Source organism: Mixophyes fleayi, chromosome 1 (assembly GCF_038048845.1).
Source record: "Mixophyes fleayi isolate aMixFle1 chromosome 1, aMixFle1.hap1, whole genome shotgun sequence".
NCBI classification, from domain to species: domain Eukaryota; kingdom Metazoa; phylum Chordata; class Amphibia; order Anura; family Limnodynastidae; genus Mixophyes; species Mixophyes fleayi.
In genome coordinates this window covers 342,587,335-342,609,059 of record NC_134402.1, presented here as the reverse complement: position 1 = coordinate 342,609,059, position 21,725 = coordinate 342,587,335, and the positions used below count along the sequence as shown (strand labels likewise).

Genomic DNA, 21,725 nt, shown 5'->3' with positions numbered 1-21,725 from the left:
ATTGTTGTTTAGACTGTTTATCATCTATTTGCACCTTGTGTAGTGCTTCATTGGTCAATTTAAAAGAATAACCCTTTGGAGGGGGAGAGGGAGAGAGAACACACGGTTACACACTCGTTACATTAATATTGTTACTAGAGAGCAGTAAGACGTCTGACAGGTAACCCTGTCTAGATATCCTGTCACTGATCCTCTCACCGATTAGGGTGGAATTATACAGATAGATGTACTGTTCAACCAGTGGCAGTCGTATATGTTATGAGTGACGGTTACAGTAGCCAATCAGCTGCCAAGTAAAACACACAGGGACGAAGCTGGCGAGCTCATTGGAGTTACTAGGCAGAAGGGGGAGGGTTTATTCCCTGGGCAGCTTGCTGTTGTCCTGGGCATCTTAGCGACAAGTAGGCGGGAATGAAAGTGATGTAAGGTAATTAGCAACGGCTAAATCCCACCCATTTGCTTATTGATACCCCTCGGAGCTCCGCCTTTCACCGGCAGGTCTCTGGGCTCCCAGAGGAGGGGGCGGGTCCGACCTGGGCGGTTCTGACAGGACAATAACAGCGAACCCGGGACAGCCTGTGGCAGCGGAACCCGCCTTCCAGCATTGGTATCGGCCCGTTTGGAGGCTGCAAGACCCAGGGGACGATCCGGCTCTGGACCCAACAGCTGGATGTAGGTAAAGAGCAGATGACAGTGGGGCGGTAATGGAAGTAGTGCGGGCGCTGTGCAGCCGTAGAATCTGGCTTGTCAAATGTGTCATGGTTGATGGAATATAGAGAGAGACATCGTGAATCAGTGGAATCAAGGAGATAATGCCATTGTCATGTGCTAAATATAAAACGGGCACGCTGCAAACCCTAGAATAATAGTGACACCCGGCTAACGTGTAGCAAACTGACAGGCTAAATGCAATATAACATGAATGTAATACTGATGGTTCACACCAATGTAATAAAGTATTCAGTACCAGTAATATACGGTGATCTAGTAGCACAGACAGATAGTGGGAGTTATTAGGGATGCACTGAATCCAGGATTAGGTTCAGGATTTGTCTGAATCTTCAGGATATTCAAGCCAGATTTGAGTTCGGTGATATCTTGATTTCCCAGTAATTTCAGTGAACGAGACACAGAATAATTACTTTACCAAAGTAAAACATAAAGATATATTATTGGTACCCCCCCTAATGGGAATGAAATATGTGGTTTGTTTCAGTGCTCATCTGAATAGGATTTAGTATTGTTCAAATGATGATTGATTTAACTTTTTAATGAGCTTTATATATATATATATATATATATATATATATATATATATATATATATATATATGTCTGTGTGTGATCTAATGATGTATAACTATATAGTATATATTACATACAATGCTAATGCTTGAGTCTAAAATGTGAAAAACCTATGTGTAATAAGTATATTTACAGGGAATATGCTTTGTGTGATTTTTTTATTTTTTTTTAACAGATATGGGGGTAGATGTATCAAGCTGAGAGTTTTTCGGCGGTTTTGAAAAACCAATCAGATTCTTCCTATCATTTACTTAGTCCATTCTACAAAATGATAGCTAGAATCTGATTGGTTGCTATAGGCAACATCTCCACTTTTCAAAACTCTCAGCTTGAAACATTTACCCCATGAGCTCTGCGTTTTTGTAGGATGCTAAGAGCTATCTGAGGACATAGATTATCAGGAAAGCAACAGCATAATTAAAAGTAGTTAAACATCATCTAATGAAATTGCACAACTACCCTCTTTTTTAGTGGCTGATGTATGTATTGTATGTTTTGGTTTAATTTAAAGGCTAATCCCACTCACCATACTAATACAATACCTTTTCTACCTATTTTTCTTAAGTAACCAGTACTGATAGGTATAAAAGCTGTTTTCTAGCTTCTTGATGGAGAACATATTTTCTGAGTAGACCACATTATAGCTCCTGTATCCACCACTTTCTGCGCCATCACGTAGCTTCTAACAGGCGAAGTTCAAAGTCCAAACGCCAATAGTTAGGGGTAATTGCGTCAAATCTCAGTGTAATATATATATACCCAAGTCGTGGAGTTGATCAGTTTTTTACTTCATGGCCAAAGTGGGGCTGGCATTTTGGAGCTGAGCTGAAGTTGGAATAAAGCAAGGGTTTGGAGCTTCAACTTCTGTAGCTCCTGCTCTTTCTGCAAGCTTAAGACTTTGAAATGTAAAATTTGTGCAGCTCCCAAGGTCCCTGCGTGCTCTGAAATGACGAATGACCGTACCCATCAGTGCATAAGGGACCCACATGGCAACACTTAGGTATTTCCGTGCTATGTTTGCACAATCCTTAACACACTATATAGACTACACACAATGCAATAACAGTATAGGAGACAGGGGATACAGAGCAGGCTTAACCTTTATTTATTATAATATCTGGCTCCCTGCTCTTGCCACAGTTTACTTGAAATATATGTGCAGAAATGACTCTGTTCATTGTGTAACAACATTTTTTTTAAAATTTTTCATTCTAGCTAATATTGGATTATTTTATCTGAATTATGCTCACAGCCTTACTTGTATGCTCGGCCATTAATATAATGCATTCAGCATGTATTCTTAAAGGCTTGTAAACTGATTTAATGCTGAATACTGTAAGCAAATGGACATATAGGGGACAATTGTCTGTGGAGTGCCTCTGAATGGTCGCTAAGGCACTCTGTGGCATTGCTGAATTCTCCTCACAAGCCATAGGGGTGCACAGGAGAATCTGCGATGTTGGGGTAGCAATGTATCCGGAAATGTGTGTAGCGATGGCGACACATCACAGACAATTGAATTCCCCCATTACTATCTTCTGACAAATATTCGCTTAGCTTTGCATGTGTTAAGTACATAGTACAATATGTTGCAGGGAGGGTTTAAGAAGACTTGTTTTGTGTTTTGTTAAGTGAGCACAAAATACAAGGTGTTGTCTATGCTTTAAACAGGCATTGTTTTTCAACACACGTGTATATAAACCTTAGGGTTTGCAGACACCATTATTTTGTAGTTCTGTCACAATTAGAAATAAGTTTGTTGCATGGTATGAGATAAATGATGACAACTGATTTAAAAATAACTAATATACGGTATGCTGTCACATGCAGTTTAACTTCCACATATTGTTCCTGAATCACTAAAGAACGCGAAGTAAACCCAATTTGTTTTTTTAAAATTGGTTAGAAAATTCACGCAGGTACGCCCATATTCAGCAAGAGGATCTCAAGAAACGTTTCTAGTTGAATATGGGTACGCTCCGCCTATACGCCACTTGCCGTATGCAGACAGATACAACGCACTGCTGGTTACATATAATGCATATTTATATAAAAAGTCCCATCATAGTGCACAGATGAAAAAATACTATTAAATACATTAACACCTGTTAATAAAAATACTTGAATTTTTTTTTTTAATTTTCACTTCCCTTGAAATACATATAATGCCTACTGTACATAAAATGGATTTTTACAGTTGCTGTTGACTGCAAACACATGTTCTTGCATACATACGCGATCATCATCACTTGTTACTTACACAAACCTTGTTATTGGTGCAAATGATACGGCTCAAAATCACGTACCTCAGAGGTGCATCAAGCTTGAATCGGACAGATGTGCATGCGCTTATTCTTGGCATGCGCTTACTGTACATTGACTACATGCATATACCGTTTAACTCCCTTGTTCCGCCTTTGGAATCTTAGATTATCTGAATATCATTTGCGTTCGAAGATGAATTACATGCACTTCCGTTTCCTGGCATATAGTCCATTTCTGCGCATGTGCAGAGCAATTTTACACAACATACGGCACATATCTGCATTTACGTTGCTTAGTGAATCAGGCCCATCGTGTATTGAATTATATCTTGTTCAACAGAAGCTAAACTCCACTTGAATGCCTGTCAAATTAGTTACTGATAGATTACTATGATAAACACTTTCTGTACATACATCATGGACACAACTGAAAGAGTTCAGAGGTTGAACTGTAGGTCTGTATTGTTATGATGTTCATTTATATGCAGATGATGATAACTACAGGTTTAATATACATAGCTAGAGTAATATCAAGAATCTGTAAAATAAAACTGCTGCTATAGATTTAAATTAACTATTAACTTTTTTGTTTACTTTAGAAAAGTTTATTTTTCATTTGCCAGAGAGCAATATTCCAGAAATTAATATACATAATTGGTATGGATTATAATGTGGCATCATTTGTCTATGCAACGTTTGGTGAGAGAGGCTGCTCAGAGGTTACAAAGCATGTTTAGAAGAATACTAACCCATTGAATATGTCAAATATACTAACAATGGTGGTTTTCTGTATTTTTATGTAGTAATGTGCAATAAATATTGTATTGAATTGTAAATAAGAAAATCTAGCTTTTTTTCCCAACATTTCAGTACCTTTAAAAGTATGTTCAGAATAGAGATGTTCACTGACCTCCGTGTTCTGGTTTTGGATCTGGATTAACATCGTGTTTTTGTTTTGGCAAAACCGCCGTTGCGTATTTTGGTTTTGGATCCCTATTTTTTTTCTAAAATCCCTATTTTATTTTTTTTTGCTAAAATCGCATCATTATGATTCCCCTTTCCCCCCTACGTTATTATTAACCTCAATAACACTAATTTCAAGTAATTTGCAGTCAGTTTTGACCACCTCACAGGTCACAATATTATTTTCATACACTTTCAAACAAAGACTGCAGCAGTTCTTGCCAGTGATAAGAAGAAGGCCATTGTCATTCCTGGGCATAAGAACAAAAAATCCAGCTCTTATGTGTGGAATTATTTTTACCCAAATCCTGACAACAGTTGTCTAGCTGTTTGTAGCATTGTAAAGCCAGTCAGTAGAGGTAGGGACCTTAACCATCTAGGAACCTAACCCATGTTACGCCATTTGAAGAGAATTCATGGAAAGCTTTTGTGAAAATCAGAAACTTATGCTAAAAAATAACAACAAGCAGTCCAGCATCAGCTACCTCCCTTCTCTCAGCTAGATCCCAGCACCTGCAATCTATACCCCCAACGCCTTCATCATTAACATCCTCACAAGTGATCGGAGTTAGTCCTGCATCCAAGTAGAGGACTCCTCCTCTATCAAGGACTCCTCAGAAGAATCCTTGAGCGTTAGACTCACTGCTACTGCTGCCGCTGCTGGGGGTGGATCTTCAACCCAGAAGCAGATCAAGAAGAAGGCTACTAGTAGTTTACAACAATTGGCTGTTAAACAATCCTTTGCAATAGGAAGCAAGTATGAAAGCTGTCACCCAGTCGCAAAGCTGATCACATATGCCATGGCGACTATGCTAGTATTAGATCTGCGTCCAATATCCACTATTAATGCAGCTGGAGTTAGACAGTTACTTGAGGTCTTGTGTCCCCGTTACCAAATTCCATCATGACACCATTTTACTAAAAAAGCTATTCCTCACCTCTACCAGAAGGTTCGCAAAAATGTAATTATTGGGCTACAAAATGGCATTCAACCCACTGTACACTTAACCACAGATATGTGGACAAGCGGAACTGGGCAAACTAAAGACTATAAGACTGTGACAGCCCACTGGGTTGGTGATTCGCCTTCGCCAGCAGGGACAGCAACAGCATGTACCCAAGAACGTCGCATTTTTCAGAGGCAGGCTACTCTGTGTATCATCTGCTTCACTAAGAGGCATATTATTATTATTATTATTATCATCATCGTAGATTTGTAAGGCACCACAGTGCTTCTGAGCGCCATACAGTAGGAAAGACAAGGACATAAATAAAACAAGACATACGTAAAACAAGAACAGACAAGGCAGACAAAATAAATGGAGACATGAAAACAAAGGGTACATTCTAAAGAGAAGAGGGCACAGCTGAAAAAAGAGGAGCAAGTGTGGCTCATAGTAGAGATTGGGATAGTTGTGAGGGTGCATTAGTGTGAATAGTGTTATCGAGGATAAGGTCACCTCTAAAAAGAGATGGGGGTTTTCTAAGAGCTTCTAAAGATTTGAAGGCTGTGAGGAAATCTGATTGAGCATGGCAGGGAATTCCATAAACGGGAAGCAGCACGGGAGAAGTCTTGAAGGCGGAAGTGAGAGGTGGTTATCAGAGACGAGACAAGGCGCAGGTCTGAGGTAATATCGCTGACAACCTGTTTGAAAAACTAAGATGTCATTGCAACATGGCTTATCCTGTTTGGACTTTCCTGAGGATATGTGATTTCTGATATCGCCACCAATATTGTTTAGAGCAATACAGCGGGGGGAATTCCATCACATTTCCTGTTTTGCTCACACAATCAACTTGGCAATGACAATGACAGGCAGGAGATGCTGTATATGTCCCAAAATTTTTATGGTCATTTTCGGGATTCTGCAACAGTATGTAGGAGAATGCAGCAGCTGAAAGAAGAATAGAATTTAGGGGGAATGTACTTTAGTCCATCGCAGTGGAGAATACTTTCTGTGTTGAGCAAGGTGCTGAAACCACTCAAAGTAATCACCTGTGAAGAGAGTGTAGACAATGTTAACTTGAGTCAAGTGATTCCCCTAATTAGACTTTTTGAATAGCAGCAAGAGAAATTGAAGGAGGAAATGAAACAAAACAATTCCGCTAATTATGTTGGCCTTGTAGATTAAGTACTTTATTCGGTTGCCAGGATCCAAGAGTTATCAACATCTTGAAATCGGATAATTACATTTTGGCAACTGTGCTTGATCCTAGGTTTAAGAGCTATCTCTTTTCTTTCTTTCCAACTGACCCAGATCTCAAGAGATGCAATGAGCTCCTGGTCAGCAAGATGACAGTTCAAGTGGTACATGAGACAATGACGTCTCCTCCTTCAGTTTCTCTGGAAATTGCTGCTAGGAAAAAACTTAGCTTTCCCAAGATACCCAGTGGTGATGCAGATGAGTCAGCACAACATTTTGACATTTGGTCTGGTCAAAAAGAATTGCCCAAAAATCGTAACAGCTCTTCCGTAAAACGAACTACAAATTCCATGAGGAAGGCCATTACCGGCAATTACATCACAGACTTCTGTGATGGTAGATTCTAGCGGGGATGAATAAGTATTGTTTGAGGATGATGTACATACTGATGAGGGTGAATATGATGACAGTGTAGATTGCAGGTGCTGAGATCTAGCTGAGAGAAGGGAGCTAGCTGATACTGGTATTCTTTCTAATATTTAGGGTAGAATGGCATGTTGGCAATTTTATATTTTTCTACAGTAAACTTTCACCTTTATTAGAGAGGTGTTTTTTTCTTTACAAATGTACGAGCTTTTTATCTTAATTTTTGTTTCCCTGCCTTAAAACCACTATGTACTTGAACATAGACTTTAGCACATGAGGTAGAGGGATTAGTATCATCATGACTGAGACTGGATAGTGACAAGAACAATGCCACCCCTCCTGTTTCTGTATGAGCCATGGCACTTTAGAATGTCACTGGAGACTTTTAAGAACACTGCCAGCCCTATTATTACAATTTCTGTTTCAGCACTGAACCCTTCCACCTCTCCTGTTTCTCAGTGAGCTATGGTACAGTAAAATGTAACTGCAGATTTAGACCCAGTCTGCCAGCCCTAGTATTTCTTTTTCAGCAATGACAATTATCAATGGAGCAATGGAGCTCTCCTCTTTGTGTGTAACCTATATAACACCGAACAATGTGACTGCAAATTCAGAAGACCAAGCCTGCCATACTTATTAATTCTATTTCAGCAATGACAATTAGCAATGGAGCAAAGGAGCTCTCCTGAATGTCACTGGAGACTTTGAAGAACACTGCTACCCCTCCTCTTTCTTTTCTATGATGCTGCCCAACTGCTCTAGAGACTGGCAAGAACTGTGCTACCCCTTCTGTGTCCCTCTGTGAAATGGCGCTGGATCGCCATGGAGGGCGGTACTTATAGAATCCAAAACTCTCGAGATCCGACGACGTAACAATGACGTTTTGCCTAGTTTTCAATTCCGAAGGCGCGCAAAAGTACGGCTCGGCTCAGTCCTCGGATCAGCTAAGTTTGGGTGTGTTCGGTTCTCGGGGAACCGAGCCTAAGCATCTCTAGTTCAGACACAACCTGGTTCTTTGGTGAAGTGGTCAAATTAGTGATAAAGTCTGTTTGACTGTTTAGCCTCCACCTGCTCTGCTTTCCACCTGGACTACTAAACTTAATGTCCCTTTAGTTCCTATTGTTTCTCACTACAACCTCCCTCTAGAATGTATGCTCTCAGGGGCAGGGTTCTCTACCCAGTGTCTTGTGTTTATCCAGTCTGTCTTCCTTGTTTGTCCCTGTCATGTCTGACGTTGAATTGTTTCTGTATGTCATACGATTTTGTTCTGTTAATTGCCTCCATGCGTGTATTATTCTGCTCTTTACCCTTGTAGTTGTTATATCTACTGTTTTCTTGTATGTCATATTTGTACAACTATGTCAAGCTCTACAGAATCTGTGGCGCCATAAAAATAAACGATAATAATAATAATGTTGGTTTAAGATGCATATAGTAGATCATCTACTATGTGTATTTTGCTGGTGTGACTTAAGTTGACAGTTATTCTTTCTTGAGGTTAGTTATGGCAATATTTTTTGTGTGTTGCGGTAAGTTGCCTGTAGTTCAGTCAGGGGAGGACTGGCAGACTTTAGCCTGGGGGGCAAGCACACAGCACTGGCCCATAAGTAGTGGCCCATCCTTAAAGGGTGGTTTTTGGTACAATATATATTTATCTATATACATAGAGGCTATTTGTGTTGCTTAATCCATATATATATATTTATGCACAGGCCCAGAGCTGGATTAAGGCTCTGGGGGGCCTGGGCACTTTAGACAGGGTAACCCCCTATGATGTAGCATGGTTATCATTTTACAGAAAAAATACACAGGCACTACTGTTTGGTGCCCACAGTTCTGCCTTCACGAGCAGTATACGGTGAAGCGGGACATACCTCCCAACTGTCCTAAGCGAAACAGTCACCCAAATTCGGGACTATCCCACCAGATTCAGGACAGTTGGCAGACTGTCCTGCTCTCTCCTACCTGTTCTTGTCACTGTCACCACTTGTGGCTGCTGGTTACTTTGGCTCTGGATCCTTGGAGGTCCTATTTGGTAAAAAAAAAATGGGTACATGAAATTTAGAAAACTTCAACAATCCCTGGCATTAAATCAATATATCACCCAAGTTTTATAATTAGGCCCCCCTTCTGCCCACATGCTTTAGCCACACATGTCCCCCTCTGCCCAGCACCTTTAGTCACACATGTCATCCTCTGTCCCAGCACCTTTAGTCACACATGTCCAACTCTGTCCCAGCACCTTTAGTCACACATGTCCCTCTCTGCCCAGCACCTTTAGTCACATGTATCCCTATACCCTGTAGCTTCAATCCCAGCCCCCCCTACACACACTAACTCCCCCTTCCTCTTACCTTTTTGTACACGAGTGGCTCCAGGGACATAGAGAACTGCTGCAGCTCTGCACAGACCATAGAGTCCCAGCAGCCCCGCCTACACTTCCTACCATGTGACCACGGAGGTCGCATGACCTGATGATGTAAGCAGTTACTGAGATGCGATGGAGACAGCCTTTGCGGTCTGTGCAGGGGCTGTCACATCGCAGAGTACTCACTGCGGGGGGCATCATCCATTCACAGAATATACAATATTCTGTGAATGAATGATCCGGCTGCAGTGAGTACTCTGCGATGTGACAGCCCCTGCACAGACTGCAAAGGCTGTCTCCATCGCATTACCACTGGACCACCAGGCGGCGTAAAATACTGTTATTCTGTCCGGCCCGGGTGCCATCTGCCCCCCTGCCCCCCGGGCCAGCCCGCCTCTGAGTTCAGTGTAGTTGCTTGGAAATGGAGATAACCCTGACAATCATCTTGCTGACGGGTAGTAACAGCTACCTTCCTCCTATGCAACAGTAGCAAAGGAGAGATAGTCTGAGGCTGCTGGAGAGGACACTGACAGCAGTGGATAAGAGGTAAGTTAAGTGCAAAGTAGTGTTGCAGGGTTCCTTTTTGGGAAAAAGAGAATATTTTATGCTGCATTATTCCTCCTAAATTAAAAGTTGAATTGAGAAGAGTATAAAGTGTAACTCCAAAGTTATTTCTCTGGTACAGGAATGTAATAGATATACTACCTGCCTCCCATTCCCCCTCTACCTTTTACACATGCCCAGCTTACCTTCCTCTTGCCCAGCACACTCAGCTGCCACTGCCCCCCCCTTTAAAATCTTGGTGTGAAAAGGAGTTTGAGCTCACTTGCCCTTCCCCTTTCCCTCTTGTCGCACCTAGAGTGTTGACAGGTGACCATGCCCCTTATTTGTTTTCTTTTATTAAATGTGAATTAATGGAAAGTATGAATTGTTATGGAAATGTACGTGTGAGATCAGTGATGGCTGTGTTTGTGGGAATGAATCTGTTATAGCTTGGCATGTAAAGGGTTACAGTAGTTGATAAACCCATGCATCTACACAGCCACTTGTCACACCCACTGTGCTACTACTCATGTGACTTATGGCAAATTATCCTTTAGACAACCTTAGTTTTTTTTTCTTATTATTCCCCCCCAAAGCATTAGCAAAGATATATGCATATTATCGGAATGGCCTGGCTGATTATGAGCACAGCTAGATTGGAGTTAAGAAAGTAATTAGATGTGGTATTTTGTGATAAACTGTCACGTGCATTTTGTTATTTTGACCACCCGCAGTTCTCAGCATGATAATTAAATCCAGTTTTCAAGTATGTTCTGTTCACTGCAGCTTTCAAGCAATGCAGTGGTTAATTTAATTGTCTCTGTTATTTCTAGTATATGTGTAATCATTGTAAGGGAGGCAAAACTCATGGCCAATTTGTATCTGAGTGTGACATAACTGCCAGAGGCATTCTTGGCTTATTGCTTTTTTTTACTTTCTCATAGTATATTTTATAAGCACTGCATCCCCTTGGTTTGTGTTAATTCCTCCTGAATGAATTTCACCCAATTTAGCCACATTGCTGATAATGTTGAGATCTTATTGGTTCTTGCCATTCTCTTTAGCTGTTACAGTTTTATTCCATCAATGCAAGCTATCAAATTGTCATATGAAAGTAATTTGAATGAAGACACTAAAGGGAGACTGTAGCTTGTTTATTTTTGATATGTTGCTACGTTCCCTTTAGCATGCTGTTTTTCTTTAAAGTGTCAGGTTCTTTTGAAAGGGTTACATCTGTGTTAGAAACGCTTGAATGTGACAAGTTGCACGCTTTAGGAGTGTTGTTTTTGTGAGTAGCACCTTTTGTTGTTACTATGCCATATGAGGCAAGATTTAATTGTCTGAAATGCCTAGCATGGTTATGGTAAATGCACAAATCATGGTAAGTTGGTTTATGTGACTGTAATGTCATGGTTTTTATCTGTTTACATCAACATGAAATCATGTGTTTTGCTAATGCCTCCATTACCAGTACTCACATGTACAGTACACATAATTTGACACCATTTTTTAATACCAGAGTGCAGTACATTTTAAATTTTGAGTGGTGGGTTATTTTTGAACCCACTTGTGGGAAGCTGTATCTGAAAGTTTTCCATCCAAAATTCAATATGAAGAATAAACAATCACACAATAAAGCAAGGGAAATCATAAACCACACAGCCTCTTTTGATCCAGGGAATCCTTGAAAAATTCTCCTCTTCTAAAAATACCCTCTATGTCATTAATACTCACCTCCAGCACACAAACTCCCCCTTCCTACCCCTGTTTTTACACAAACCGTACTCCTGCAAATACATACCCCCCATCAGCACAAATTAACATAAATCCATATTATACAAGGTAATGAAGGATTTGCGTTTTCTTATGTATATATGGATGGCAGTTGCTGCCTTATGGGGAATGTAAAGAAAAGGAGGGCGTCCCTACCCTCAAGTCAAATGAAACAACCAAAATTGAAATTGAATTCCGAGGTGCAGATAATTTGTGAGCTGTGATTAGTGTAATATAAATATATATATATTATATAATATGTGTGTGTGTAAACTTTTTATTTAAAATGTAATCTTGTGTATTAATGCATGTGTATATATGTATATACAAAATATAATGTGCACATGATCCGGACCAATATCAGTAGAGGTGATGACAAACACTCAAAGTAATATTGGTAACTCCAGAATCAAATTTTTAAATCATGCATAACCAAAGTGGTCATACCAGATCAAAGTCAGTAACAGTTAGACCATGATATTGAACCATTAATTCCTGGCAATAGGCAATGTTCCAGTGAGCAATAAATTAAGGAAGTCAACTTGTGTGTGGAGAAATGATTCAAGCAGTGCCAGTTGTTAAAATGTACCATACACACTAAATAAAACTCAGTATGTGTATGACTCACAAAATTGGTGCCCAAAGTTCCATATCTGGGGTATGTGTTTCCAGCAGTTGGGTTCGGTTACAGAGTGCATTGTTAAACAGTCTCAGTAGGTATCTTGCCCGGATGACTGACCGATCCTTCCAACACCTGTAGTCTGTCCGGATCTTACCCCTCTCTTAGGTGCTCTTCCAGCTGCTGGGGATGCAGTTGTGGCTCTCACTGGGTTATTCGTTACTTCTTGGTTCCTCTGTTCATGAAGGGTCTGTGTGATAGTATAGGAATCTGACACTCGCAGAGTGATTGTAATTAGTGGTGCAGGCAATGAGTGATTTCTTAGTTTTTAGTAATGGATCCAATGTGTTTCACCCGCTCAGGGCTTCCTCAGGGATCAGTTAGGTATGGGAAGTATGCAGATTGAGTCCTTTCCATGTTTTATAGGCGGTTACTAAATAGTGGAGGTCAGTGATGGGATCTGCCCATTTGATTGACAAGTCTTTCTGTTTAGTTTCCATATGGGTCATTCCATGCCAAATCATCACAGAAAAAGTAACTTTTCAACCTGACCATTTTAGATTTTTGTGAAATTTGGTAGCATGGTAGACGACATAAAGTAACTTTCATATGTAAAATTTTAGCTCTCAGTGATATACTGTGTTCATGCAACAGAGTTGCAAACGTGACAAAAAATTTAAAGTTTATGCTTGCAAGGTCAACTAAAACGAATCATAACTTTGCTTCTCATTATGGTAGAACTTTCATGTTGTTCTTGTTGGTCTTGGCTAAGGGACCTTAGTTTTCATTAAAAAAATTGTTTAATATTTAAATATTGACTTCTACATTTTAAGGTCACATGATGTGATCTATGACCTTGAATATTTAAAAATGTGTATGGTTAATTTTTTTTGTACATTAAAAGTATGTTATGAATTTTTTTTTTTTTTTTTTCATGTTTGCAACCCTGTTGCATGAACACCGTGTATCACTGAGGGCTAAAATTTTACATGTTAAAGTTGCTTTATGGCATCCGAACAAACTTCACGAAAATCTAAAATGGACGGTTGGAAGCTGTGATGATTTGGCATGGAATGACCCATATAGGCTAAATTCTAAACGATTAAGTCCATATAAATATTAATATACAGTACATCTTGATATCGTTAGACAAAATTTTGCAATATTTTAGTGACAGCACAATAAAGTTTGTTCTAATATTAAATCATAGGGTGAAGGTTGTTATACATGTTCATGGATGAATGAACTATAAAAAGGTATTCAGTTCAAAATCAATTTTAACACCTTTTGGTAAAAGGATTTTAAGATTATAAATCCATATTATTTCTTCCTGAGAGATTAGTTTAATATAATCCTCCCATGATTTTGTTAACTACAAATACCAATGAATCTTAATTTTGGAGGGGTCATGATTATGCTATTTGCTGAAATGGTCAGGGACACTGTGTGTTTTGAGTTTACTGCTTATATTTCTTTGATGTTTTGAAATCCTAATGCTTAGTTTTCTGATTGTTTACCGCAGGGACATTCCAATAAATAAATTACACCTGCTGTGTCGCAAGTGATTTTGTCTTTGATGTTGTATGCTTCCCCAGTGACTGTTACAGCTAGCGTCTCAAACATAAACTCCTAGAACAAGCCGTTCTAACAAGCAGCCGCCTTTCCCGTAGAGTGAGTCTTGCTCACAGGTATTTGGATGCCCAGTAATCGGGCAGAGGTCAGGGCAATTGGAAAACAGGCATGATTCGGTAATCAGGCAGAAGTCAGGCAACAGGCAAAACAGACGAGGTCCAGTAAACAGGCAGAATTCAGGGCTACAGGCAAAACAGGTGAAGTCGGGTAAACAGGCAGAATTAAGGGCTACAGGCAAAACAGGTGAGGTCGGGTAAACAGGCAGCGGTCACAAGGTCGTCAGACATTCAGAGTAATGAGAACACAGGCACAACCTGTAACTGAAAGAAATGAATATTGCACCAGGTGGATCTAATATCTCCTCTATTTTTGATATGTCTCAAATGAAGGGATAATACCCATTATTTCAAAATTACACTGGGAGTGGTGCTCCCACACATCTAAAGCGTAATATAAGAGTAAATATGGGGGGGGGGGAGGGAAGAGATGTGTATTTAGGGCACTCAAAGACCAAAATAAAATATAATATAAAATTTATTGATATGCATTAAAATAATGGTCTATATATCTTGAACAACATTAGTGAATTGTTAATACTTGAATATAGTATGAAAAAACAAAAAATGAAGAATGACTGTTAAAATAGCAGAAAAATACTGCTAGGCGCGCCATAAGCTTTTGTTGGATTCAGTATATATAACTATCAACTAATATTGTCACTGGAAAAACAGAAATTTGTTAATTAAATGTTGTTAATATTTAGCGATTAAATCTTACTGGCATATATAACCGGAAGATATTGACTACCCTAATCCAAGTTGCATGTAATATGGTAATAATTTTTCATTTTCTCTACATAACAGTTATATAGTTGATTCACCAGTGAATCTATTTGTGTCTACATATACAGATTTTCGCCAGTAGGGGGAGTATAATACCGACTATAATGATCCTCAACTCTAATAAGTAGCCTGGATAGCTTTGTTGCTCGGTATTAATCCTCCTTGATAGTGTCAGAGAGTATGCGATCAGTAGTATCCACCTAATAGAGATTGTATTTATATATAATAGATTGTTGTCCCTTAGCTAAATATCTACTAAAATTTGCTAAGTTTGTCTGTATGTTAGGCCTAAAAACTGAGAGAGCCTGCGGCACATATTGACGCCAATGCGCGTTTCACTATTCGCTCTCCCTCTCCCACCATCCCAGGAAAAGATTGGCATATGTGGGGGCAGACGTGGGTCTGCCCCCACATAAGAGATACACATGTCTTCCCTTTCCCCCAAATTTACTTTCATACAACCAATAGCTGGTCAGCAATAGTGTAAACTGAAGCTATAACTGGCAGGGAAGCTAAGTCCTCCCTGCCTTAAATAGTACTATTGCCCAATCGGAAGCAAAGCTGATCCCTGCACTAATTAGCCCCCAGAGGTTTGTTAATTAAGTCCTCTAACTGCGCGCGTGCCCTGCTGTTTGTCAGCTTGCCAGAGGAGGCGGCAGTGGAGAGGAAGCATCCCGGCAGCCCGGGCAACAGCCAGGATGCAGGAGAGCAGCATGGCGGCCTGTGATAGTGACATTTGATTTGAAAGTGCTCACCGATTACGTTGATTCGTTTTGCATGCAGTACATCTGCTGTAGTGAAAGAAACCCTTTTTTTTATCATTCAGCCAGGTATTTTGAGTTATGCCTTACATGGAGGTATGGTGCTTTTCACTAATTGGGTTTTTGAATTTTCTGCTCTTTTGTAGATAAGTCTGGGTTTTAGGGTTAAGGATTTTCCTAAGTTGATCGTCCCCAAAAGGATATTCCAAAGGTTTTTGATAATACCCTCTACTTTCTTAGAATCCTTATTGAATGTACCACTTACCTGTATCTGGCACATCTCTCTTCGGTCCACAATCTCTGGGGTCCTCCTCCGGATCTGGCATGAAACCCTCTTAGAGGTCCGTGACATTTGGAGCGGAAGCCGTGAATTCCATACTTCCTTGCTGGGGTCCCTGGCGAACACCGCCCTGTTCGTTAGACTCCGCGCCTCTTTGAGGGTAGTGTCAATTCAAGCAGATTCCACGGCCCTTACTAGCCATCGGATTGTGACACCTCCTTTGCCTCTCCGTCCTCTTTACTTCATGGGTGGACATTGAGCATAATTATCTCATGTTGGCATCCCTCTCCTACATCTGGAAATTCCACTTAGGAATCCCCTTCCCTTCCTGGCATTTCTCCTCATTTGAAAAATTATGTATCTCCTCGTCTCTGCAAAAAGGCATGATCTCTTTTATATACAGTATTGCCCAAGATGTTATATTGACCTCCAGAAGGCGGCACGAGGAGGACTATTGACAAATTATTAGTGTGGAAAATGAACTGATGGCTACCTTTACTCTAATTAAAGAGAACGCATATAAAGTTTACTATAGATGGTACTTCACTCCGGACAAACTTGTCAAAATGTATCCCTCTAATTCCTCAGCCTGCTGGCGTGGATGTGGACAACAGGGTTTGTTTATATACACATGATGGTCATCCCAAAAATATCCTCTTTCTGGGACAGAGTCAGAACCCTCCTTTCCTTGCTCCTTCTGTGTCCTGTCTGCAAGGACCCATTGTCCTCCTTCCTTTGTTATCCACTTCATGATGCTCATAGACAATCAGAAAAATTGGCCTTTCATATTCTCGCTGCTTCCAGGTGTTTGATTGCCAAGACTTGGAAACTGACCCTCCCTGCGATTCTGCCCTGAGTTTATTGCCTTGATGGAAAAGAGTACCTATTATCTGCATGATGAGGATGATACATTCAATCAGGTCTGAGCATCCTGGCTGCACTTATTATCCTACTCTCCCCCTTCCCTCAAGTACCCCATCTTCTGAGTTGCTCCTCTTACCAGTCCCCGACTTACATACGTCTTTGAGGTCATTTTGACTAAAGTTGACCAGCCCACCCCACCCCCTTCCATAACTTTTCTCCACTTGCCACCCCAACATAAAAATGACAAATGTTTGTGACAATGTATAATGTTTACTGCTCCTTGTTCTGTATCCTCATCGCGATTGTTTTTCATACTCTACAATCTGTTATTTTTTTATGTTTGTGTCTGAAAGCTCTAAAATAAAAAGTAAATCAATAAATAAAAATTCCCCACTTGATGAACATATATCTAAAAGTAACCTCTTCCAGCAAAAACTCCCCTCTAACAATTAGATCCCCTATTCATACAAATGTATATCTCATTCTAGCAATCTCTATTTCCTTAGTAAATAGAATTTGTATTTTATTTTTTTTCATATCAAGAACTTTTACGTCCAATAAAAAATCCTCTAACACAAACTCATCCTCCTTCTTCCAAATGAATTATCTTATCAGAATACAAAACCAATTACAGCACAAAATTCCCCCTTCAAAAATCACATCTCCTATTCCTACCCCATACAGTCACAAGCTACAGAATACTGCAGTGGGACAATGCATTTCAGTAACCCTGAGATCTCACTGCCAGTTCATATAGTAAAGCTGCAGTGGTTTCATTCAAATCCTATAGGGTATCACTTTTCTTTCACCAGGACACATTTGCCTATATTGTGAGCTACTGCTGTTGGCTATACTATAGTGTGTAAGTGACTGGAGTATAACAATTATTAACTTGAAACATTTCAAGAATAGCTAAACAAAATTAAAAGGTCCTACTTTAGAACTCCATCTTTTGAGTATATCTAAAAGGCATATTGTTATTTTGCTGACAGGCAGCTCCTATGATGGTATTTCAAAGTGGTCAGCTCTGTGCTGTATATACTAAAAGCGAAGATTTACATGAGATTAAAATCTTATGTGAACAGTTAAGAGGGTAAAAAAAAATGTCAGCTTGAACATGCATTAATGTTAACAGATGTACAAGGACAGCAATATGGCAAATTTCTTTTGGAAATGTCTAAATGATTTTCTGAAACAACACTGTCCTGACATTTATGGAAAGACAAAACAGATGAATTCACCCTGTTCTACATGCTTATTGTTTTAGCTCGATTTCATATGCACAGTATAATTTTTAACTGGTGGACCATATTTGCAGCAGAGTGGTTGGAATGGTAACTATGCCGACACTTGTTTATCCAAACCTCTTTTCAAAGTTGTCCTTTTTATCTTGCTTCCTCTGCTGAAAGAACCACTTATCAACAAAATTTAAATATGTACCATGTGGATAAAATGCATTATTCAGTGCTACCCTGACATTCCACTGCAGATCTGTTTTAAAGAGTTTTAAAAAGTAAAGTGTTACCTGTTCAGTCTATTACAGACACTTGAAGGTCCTCACACGTATTTAGGACCATGTCCTGTGATGGATTGTCCTATCTGGGGTTGGTGCACTGTGTGTCTGTAGTAGCTCCTGGGAGCTCTATAATACTGAACAGTTTTTCCCAGGGATGCAGTGTTTCGGAGTTACAGTACCCCTGCCAGGTTCCTGTTGATCTGCGGCATCACACTCCAGTACTCTGCTAACATGGCAGCACAGAAGTGAAGGCTAACATGCTTGACATATTTAGTTAGGTATAAGCATACCAGTTATTTCATATTTTCATATATATTATTCGGCTCGGTTATACACAGTCTGGTATATATTAATTTTGAATTCTGTCTTAATTTGCTCTTTAAAAGTACTTGTTTGTGTAATTATCTCCATCTAACGTAAGTTTTTTTTCAATCGGGAGTAACCATAAAGTATAAATGTTTTTGTTCATAATGGAAGATGTAAGACTGAAGGTCTGTGGCACTCCCAGGCGAAGGTGCACTTGATGCAGCCCATTAACGGGATTCCCTTCTCCTGTTATCAATAGGGAAGTAATTTATCCTTCAGAAATTGTATCTGCCGTCAGTAAGTTCAGATTGGTTCATACCAACTGCCTCTCCTCCTATTGATATATTGTTGAGATCTGTTATTTTTTTTCCTGGCCAACGTCTTCAGGAAGAAAGGGAACAAAAATGTCACTTTCCCACTGATGTAATGCAAATCTTGTAATCTGGCCTAGAAATCCATTTAATAGAAAATATAAAACATATTTGGTTCACATCACGTACTAGGTGTGCAGTGCAGAACACCATGATTTGGCAAAGGTGTATGCAGGTATTCAGCCACATCAAGGTGCAGGTCTACTATCCATTCTAAGGTGACACCTTAACAGACTAGGTTTACAGAGAGGAGTAAATATCTGAAGAAATATGCTGTGCAATACAATTTTAGAACCATCACTGTCATTATATAATCTTTTTCTGTTTTTCCTCTAAAATACTGCTCAGTTTAATCTCATATATGGCTTAAATTAATCTTGAGTGATGGGACACCGGGACTGCTTTTATTACATATGGAACGTTTTTGTGTTTGAAGATTTGTTTTACATTGGATAAAGCACGTCTAGAAAGATATTATTATGCCAAAGTGCTACTGGAAATTAGAAAATGCGTTCCATTAAAATGATAGGATGAGTCTGATCTCCATCAGATCACCAGATTGTGCTGTGTAAATGACTGTACGCCCCTTTGCACAGTAGGGAGCTTCCCCAGAAATTCACCTTCTCCACCCCTTTATCTCATGTCAATAATCTTGCCATCGCTTTTCCATTGTTCTGCAAAAATATGAGCACCGGTGTGTCTAATCCATAGATGGAAAGGAACGCCCTCTCTCCACCCAACTCCTCTTATCTTACATCTAGATGCATCTGCGCAAATTGGAGAGTATGTGCTTTGTAAATGAAGCCCTCTATAGATTAGTATAAATTACGTAAACACTTTGGACTTGTTCACACTTTACAGTTTTTAAATTTTAAATAAGAGACACTGGTGCTATTCTAAACTTTTCCAGTGTAACACAACATATTTCTCATGTACAGCAGATTGTATAGGTAAAAGTGCATATAAAATGTATTATAAATGTATCACTATAGCATGCTTTAGTTTTTCTGGCATGCTGGAGCCAGATGAAGATGTGTTTGTATTGTTTACGTCACTTTGCAATATGTTTACACAGGTTATCTTGCCACAGGGTAAAATGATTTTATAGTAAACTGGTTTAAAACTAATCATCACATCTCAGTTTAAATTATAAATGTAATAAGTTTTCCATATACATTTTATGTACATCAGACTGTCCGTTCAAGTAACCTTACTTACCATTATCAAGTCAACTTATCACCATCTATAGTCTCACATGTCATCACTAAGTCCCATATACGTCACAGCCCTGAGGCCATGGGTTCATGGTACTATCTGTGTATACTTTTACCGTGTGCTTCCTCTGGGTTCTCCGGTTTCCATCCACAGTCCTAAAACATACCGGTAGGTTAATTGGTAAGCAATTTAGAATGTAAGCATCAATTGGAGAGGGGCTGATGTGAAAGATTCAGAATTTCCTAGAAAGCCTTGCATAATATGGTATACAAATAAACAATAATAAATTGGAGTAAAATTATACAATGAAGTAATAAATTAATGGGATGTTGTCAACATTTAGTTATGTCCAGTTCAAAAAAAACAAAAACTTTTTTTCTATTAATTGAGAATGTGCTGAATCTTGCCGTACTAAGCAGTTCATTCATAATCTATATTTGGCAAAATGTTCTGTAAGAGTGTTTCTTGATAAATATGAAAAGTATGCCTTTTCTTACCCTGTGTGACCAAGAGCCACAAACATTCAAGATGAATGAAAAATTTCACAGGTAACATAAAGGGAACCAGAGTCTATTTTAAACATTTATTTCATCTGATCTGAAGAACATTTTGGAATCAGACAATTATGATACCTGCTGGATGATGGGTCACTACTTTGATAAAATGTTCTTAAAGTAACTTTCTGGCCACATTTTATGTGCCTATTATGTCTGTGTATATGTATGTTTGTGTATAAAATATACGTGTGTGTGTGGATATATATATATATATATATATATATATATATATATATATATAAGTTCCTGAAATCTTTACAATTCAAAGCAACACAATTCTGAGACTCATAGTTGCAAACTCCCAAATTCTGTGTACGTTTCTCAGGAGAGTAGGCAAGTCTCCTGCCCACCTTTATTACAGTTAGTGAGGTGAGGGGCCCCCATGATGGGATTAGTTGTGAACAGTGTCATTTTAGCCCCGACCCCTGCGGTGGAATGACGTAATTGGGGAAGAGACAAAATTACACAATTTTACAGTGCTCTGCTCCCCTCAGTGGTTGTACTTCACATCCCCTGTGGGATCTCCTGGTGGGGACAATAAAAACAAATTGGCAAGAAACCTGAAACTTGACCTGGGATGTTGCTCACATTTTTAAGCTACTTGTGCTAATCCATGTGTTTCAAAATTGGTGAGTCCTGTCCTCATTTAGCTCTTTTTAACTTCTGGGGGTAAATGTATCATCCTCCGGTTTGCCTTTGCAAGCCATCGCGGCTTTAAATTTTCACTGCAAAGTCGCCGGTTTCCGGCGACTTGCAGAAATCAGAGGACGATACATTTACCTCCTGGAGTTGTGTCTCTAATGTTGAGATTTCATAAGGTAAAATAGGTTAACGTAGGTTAAATTATTGGTCTGTTTGTGCTGCCATCTTCCGACCGCACTACTAGTGGTCCCCATGCATACATACATAGTACTTAAATGGAAGGAATATTGATTTTGATATACACCTTGGTTGCTGTAACTATGTACTTATAGAAG

General features: G+C 39.4%; 1 protein-coding gene across 9 annotated transcripts in view; it reads left to right on the top strand.

The window, feature by feature from the left end:
* The first annotated feature begins 453 nt into the window (after positions 1-453).
* Positions 454-21,725, top strand: part of ARVCF (ARVCF delta catenin family member) — an 803,654-nt gene continuing 782,382 nt past the window's right edge. For 3 of the 9 annotated variants that reach the window (XM_075216612.1, XM_075216556.1, XM_075216570.1), the window contains exon 1: positions 454-672. The gene's annotated coding sequence lies outside the window, so the exon portion shown is untranslated. Of the gene's footprint in view, positions 677-21,725 lie in introns of all 9 variants that reach the window. The other 6 variants (XM_075216561.1, XM_075216579.1, XM_075216587.1 and 3 more) reach the window with 3 other exon arrangements.